At 39.1% G+C, this 6,000-nt stretch overlaps 1 non-coding gene across 1 annotated transcript; it reads left to right on the top strand.

Annotated features, from left to right (window-relative positions):
* Positions 1–3,570: 3,570 nt before the first annotated feature.
* On the top strand, positions 3,571–3,678 carry LOC130942556 (small nucleolar RNA R71). Its single transcript, XR_009071124.1, has one exon. It is a non-coding gene; the product is annotated as a small nucleolar RNA R71 (small nucleolar RNA).
* Positions 3,679–6,000: the final 2,322 nt, after the last annotated feature.

The following is a 6,000-nucleotide window of genomic DNA, read 5'->3' as shown; positions in this document are numbered from 1 at the left end:
CGGGACTAGTAGCTTTTTGCCTCCGAACAGTTTTGGCATCTCACTTTATCCTTTGAAATTCAGAATGATTGGCTTCTTTAGGAACTCCGAATCCAGATAGTGTTATTGATTCTCCTAGTTAAGTATGATGATTCTTGAACACAGCTACTTATTGAGTCTTGGCCGTGGCCCAAAGCACTCTGTCTTCCAGTATTACCACCGGATACATACATGCCACAGACACATAGTTGGGTGAACCTTTTCAGATTGTGACTCAGCTTTGCTAAAGTCCCCAATTAGAGGTGTCCAGGGTTCTTAAGCACACTCTTATTGCCTTGGATCACAACTTTATTTCTTTCTTTTTCTTTCTTTTTCTTTCTTTTTCTTTTTTCTTTCCTTTTTTTTTTCGGTTTTTTTTTTTTTTTTTGTATTCACTGCTTTTTCTTGCTTCAAGGATCATTTTTATGATTTTTCAGATCCTCAGTAACATGTCTCCTTTTTCATCATTCTTTCAAGAGCCAACAATTTTAACATTCATGAACAACAAATTCAAAAGACATATGCACTGTTCAAGCATACATTCAGAAAACAAAAAGTATTGTCACCACATCAAACTAATTAAGCTAGTTTTAAAGATGAATTTGAAATCCTGTACTTCTTGTTCTTTTGTGATAAAAACAGTTTTCATTTAAGAAAGGTGATGGATTCATATTGATAGCTTTAAGGCATAGACACTAAGACACTAATGATCATAAGACACAAACATAGATAAACATAAAGCATAATTTTCGAAAAACAAAAAGCAAAGAACAAGGAGATTAAAGAACGGGTCCACCTTAGTGATGGCGGCTTGTTCTTCCTCTTGAAGATCCTATGGAGTGCTTGAGCTCCTCAATGTCTCTTCCTTGTCTTTGTTGCTCCTTTCTCATGATTCTTTGATCTTCTCTAATTTCATGGAGGAGAATGGAGTGTTCTTGGTGCTCCACCCTTAGTTGTCCCATGTTGGAACTCAATTCTCCTAGGGAGGTGTTAATTTGCTCCCAATAGTCTTGTGGAGGAAAGTGCATCCCTTGAGGTATCTCAGGGATCTCTTGATGAGAGGGGTCTCTTGTTTGCTCCATCTTCTTCTTAGTGATGGGCTTGAGGTCATGCCTTCTCAGTTGAACCGGCTTTGGATGCCATAAATGGTTATGGAAAAACAAAAAGCAATGCTTTTACCACACCAAACTTAAAAGGTTTGCTCGTCCTCGAGCAAAAGAAGAAAGAAGAGAGTAGAAGAAGAAGAAATGGAGGAGAGGGAGATGGCTTTGTGGTTCGGCCAAAAGAGGGGGAGAAGTGGTGTTTGATGAAGGATGGATGTGAGTGGTGAAGAGAAAGAGATGTTGAAGTGATTGGTGAATGGGTAAAGAAGAAGAGAGAGTGGTTGGGTTGGTGGGGATCCTGTGGGGTCCACAGATCCTGAGGTGTCAAGGAAAAGTCATCCCTGCACCAAATGTCACTCAAAATCACGTTTTGAGGCATTTCTGGCATTAAACGCCGGGCTGGTGCCCATTCCTGGCGTTTAACGCCAGGTTCTAGCCCTTTTCTGGCGTTTAACGCCAGTCTGGTGCCCCTTTCTGGCGTTAAACGCCCAGAATGGTGCCAGACTGGGCGTTAAACGCCCAACTGCTAGGCTTACTGGCGTTTAAACGCCAGCAGCTTCTTCCTCCAGGGTGTGCTGTTTTTCTTCCTGTTTTTTCATTCTGTTTTTGCTTTTTTCATTGTTTTTGTGACTTCTTATGATCATCAACCTACAAAAAAGATAAAATAACAAAAGAAAGTAGTTAACTATAAAACATTGGGTTGCCTCCCAACAAGCGCTTCTTTAATGTCATTAGCTTGACAAAGGACTCTCATGGAGCCTCAGAAATGCTCAGAACCGTGTTGGAACCTCCCAACACCAAACTTAGAGTTTGAATGTGGGGGTTCAACACCAAACTTAGAGTTTGGTTGTGGCCTCCCAACACCAAACTTAGAGTTTGACTGTGGGGGCTCTGCTTGGCTCTGTTTTGAGAGAAGCTCTTCATGCTTCTTCTCCATGATGATAGAGGGATGTCCTTGAGCCTTAAACACCAAGGATTCTTCATTCACTTGAATGATCAACTTTCCTCTATCAACATCAATCACAGCCTTTGCTGTGGCTAGGAAGGGTCTGCCAAGGATGATGGTTTCATCCATGCACTCCCCAGTCTCTAGGACTATGAAATCAGTAGGGATGTAATGGTCTTCAATCTCAACCAAAACGTTCTCTACAAGTCCATGAGCTTGTTTTCTTGAGTTGTCTGCCATCTCCAATGAGATTCTTGCAGCTTGCACCTCAAGGATCCCTAATTTCTCCATTACAGAGAGGGGCATGAGGTTTACACTTGACCCTAAGTCACACAAGGCCTTCTTGAAGGTCATGGTGCCTATGGTACAAGGTATAGAAAACTTCCCAGGATCCTGCCTCTTTTGAGGCAGTTTCTGCCTAGACAAGTCATCCAGTTCTTTGGTGAGCAAAGGAGATTCATCTTCCCAAGTCTCATTTCCAAATAACTTGTCATTTAGCTTCATGATTGCTCCAAGATATTTAGCAACTTGCTCTTCAGTGACATACTCATCCTCTTCAGAGGAAGAATACTCATCAGAGCTCATGAATGGCAGAAGTAAGTCCAATGGAATCTCTATGGTCTCATTTTGAGCCTCAGATTCCCATGGTTCCTTATTGGGGAACTCAGAGGAGGTTGGTGCACGCCCACTGAGGTCTTCCTCAGTGGCGTCCACCTCCTCTCCTTCCTCCCAGAATTTGGCCATGGTTATGGCTTTGCACTCTCCTTTTGGATTTTCTTCTGTATTACTTGGGAGAGTATTAGGAGGGAGTTCAGTAATTTTCTTGCTCAGCTGACCCACTTGTCCTTCCAAATTCCTAATGGAGGACCTTGTTTCATTCATGAAACTTTGAGTGGTCTTTATTAGATCAGAGACCATTATTGCTAAGTCAGAGGTATTCTGCTTAGAACTCTCTGTCTGTTGCTGAGAAGATGATGGAAAAGGCTTGTTATTGCCAAGCATGTTTCTTCCACCATTATTATTATTGAAACCTTGTTGAGGTCTCTCTTGATTCTTCCATGAGAAATTTGGGTGATTTCTCCATGAAGAATTGTAGGTGTTTCCATAGGGTTCTCCTAGGTAATTCACCTCTTCCATTGAAGGATTCTCAGGATCATAAGCTTCTTCCTCAGATGAAGCTTCCTTAGTACTGCCAGGTGCATTTTGCATTCCAGACAGACTTTGAGAAATCAAATTGACTTGTTGAGTCAATATCTTGTTCTGAGCCAGTATGGCATTCAGAGTGTCAATCTCAAGAACTCCTTTCTTCTGACTAGTCCCATTGTTCACAGGATTCCTTTCAGAAGTGTACATGAATTGGTTATTTGCAACCATTTCAATTAGTTCCTGAGCCTCTGTAGGCATCTTCTTCAGATGAAGAGATCCTCCAGCAGAGCTATCCAAAGACATCTTGGATAGTTCAGAGAGACCATCATAGAAAATACCTATGATGCTCCATTCAGAAAGCATGTCTGAGGGACATCTTCTGATTAATTGTTTGTATCTTTCCCAAGCTTCATAGAGGGATTCTCCATCCTTCTGTCTGAAGGTTTGGACTTCCACTCTAAGCTTACTCCATCTTTGTGGTGGAAAGAACTTTGCCAAGAAGGCATTGACTAGCTTTTCCCAAGAGTCCAGGCTTTCTTTAGGTTGAGAATCCAACCATATTCTAGCTCTGTCTCTTACAGCAAAAGGGAATAGCATCAGTCTATAGACCTCAGGGTCTACCCCATTAGTCTTGACTGTGTCACAGATTTGCAGGAACTCAGCTAAGAACTGATGAGGATCTTCCAATGGAAGTCCATGAAACTTGCAATTCTGTTGCATTAGAGAAACTAATTGAGGCTTAAGCTCAAAGTTGTTTGCTCTAATGGCAGGGATAGAGATGCTTCTCCCATAGAAGTCGGGAGTAGGTGCAGTAAAGTCACCCAGCACCTTCCTTGCATTATTGGCATTGTTGTTATTTTCGGCTGCCATGGCTTCTTCTTCTTTGAAGAATTCGGTCAGGTCCTCAACAGAGAGTTGTGCCTTAGCTTCTCTTAGCTTTCGCTTCAAGGTCCTTTCAGGTTCAGGGTCAGCTTCAACAAGAATGCCTTTGTCTTTGTTCCTGCTCATATGAAAGAGAAGAGAACAAGAAAATATGGAATCCTCTATGTCACAGTATAGAGATTCCTTGAAGTGTCAGAGGAAGAAAAATGGAAGACAGAGGTAGAAAATTCGAACTTATCAAAGAAGATGGAGTTCGAATTTTGCATTAAGGAATAGTGTTAGTCCATAAATAGAAGGATGTGAGAAGAAGGGAAGTAATTTTCGAAAATTTAAGTAAAAGATTTTGAAAACATTTTGAAAAACACTTAATTGATTTTCGAAAATAAGAGTGGAAAAGAAATCAAGTGATTTTTGAAAAAGATTTTGGAATTAGAAATTAAAAAGATTTGATTGAAAACTTATTTTTGAAAAAGATGTGATTGAGAAGATATGATTTGAAAACAATTTTAAAAGATATGATTTGAAAACAATTTGAAAAGATATGATTTTAGAAATTAATGACTTGCCTAACAAGAAAAGATATGATTCAAACATAAAACCTGTCTCAACAGAAAAGGCAAAAAATGTTCAATCAACTCATTAATTGTTAGTAAGTATCTTTGAAAAAGGAAAGAAATTGATTTTGACAAAGATTTGATTGAAAAATTGATTTGAAAAAGATTTGATTTTGAAAAGATTTTGAAAACTTAAAAAAAAATTGATTTTGAAAACAAAATCTTCCCCCTTTGCCATCCTGGCGTTAAACGCCCAGAATGGTATCCATTCTGGCGTTTAACGCCCAAAATGCACCCTTTTTGGGCGTTAAACGCCCAACCAGGCACCCTGGCTGGCGTTTAAACGCCAGTCTGTCTTCTTCACTGGGCATTTTTGAATGCCCAGCTTTTTCTGTGTGATTCCTCTGCTGTATGTTCTGAATCTTCAATTCTCTGTATTATTGACTTGAAAAGACACAAATTAAAAATATTTTTGGATTTTTAATAATGAAGAATAATCAAAATGCACTAAAATCAAATAACAATGCATGCAAGACACCAAACTTAGCAGTTTGTACACTACTGACACTAACAAAATGAGAATGCATATGACAAACAACAAAACACTCAAGTCAATAGAATTCAAAGATCAAAACAAGGAAATCATCAAGAACAACTTGAAGATTAATAAAGACACATGCATGAATTCGAAAAATGCAAGAAGAACAAAAACATGCAATTGACACCAAACTTAAAATGAGACACTAGACTCAAACAAGAAATATTTTTTGGTTTTATGATTTTGTAATTTTTTTGGTTTTTTTTTTTCGAAAATTAAGAAAAGAAAATAAAGGTATCAAAATTCTTAATGAGAATTCCAGGAATCATGCAATGTTAGTCTAAAGCTTTAGTCTAAAGAAATTAGACATGGCCGGCCAAGCTTCAGCAGGACATTGCATTCAAGAGCTAAATTGATGAGAATCAATCAGCTTTGGTGATGATAAGAACATCACCTTGAAACACTAGAATTCATTCTTAAGAACTCTGAAGAAAAATACCTAATCTAAGCAACAAGATGAACCGTCAGTTGTCCATACACAAACAATCCCCGGCAACGGCGCCAAAAACTTGGTGCACGAAATTGTGATCACTACAACTTCGCACAACTAACCAGCAAGTGCACTGGGTCGTCCAAGTAATAAACCTTACGCGAGTAAGGGTCGATCCCACGGAGATTGGTGGTATGAAGCAAGCTATGGTCATCTTGTAAATCTTAGTCAGGCAAACTCAAATGTATATGATGATGAACGAAAATAACATAAAAGATAAAGATAGTGATACTTATGTAATTCATTGGTAGGAACTTCAGATA

The sequence above is a fragment of the Arachis stenosperma genome, chromosome 7, assembly GCF_014773155.1.
Source record: "Arachis stenosperma cultivar V10309 chromosome 7, arast.V10309.gnm1.PFL2, whole genome shotgun sequence".
NCBI classification, from domain to species: domain Eukaryota; kingdom Viridiplantae; phylum Streptophyta; class Magnoliopsida; order Fabales; family Fabaceae; genus Arachis; species Arachis stenosperma.
The sequence above is the reverse complement of the archived record's forward strand: the minus strand, read 5'-3'. Positions and strand labels throughout refer to the sequence as shown.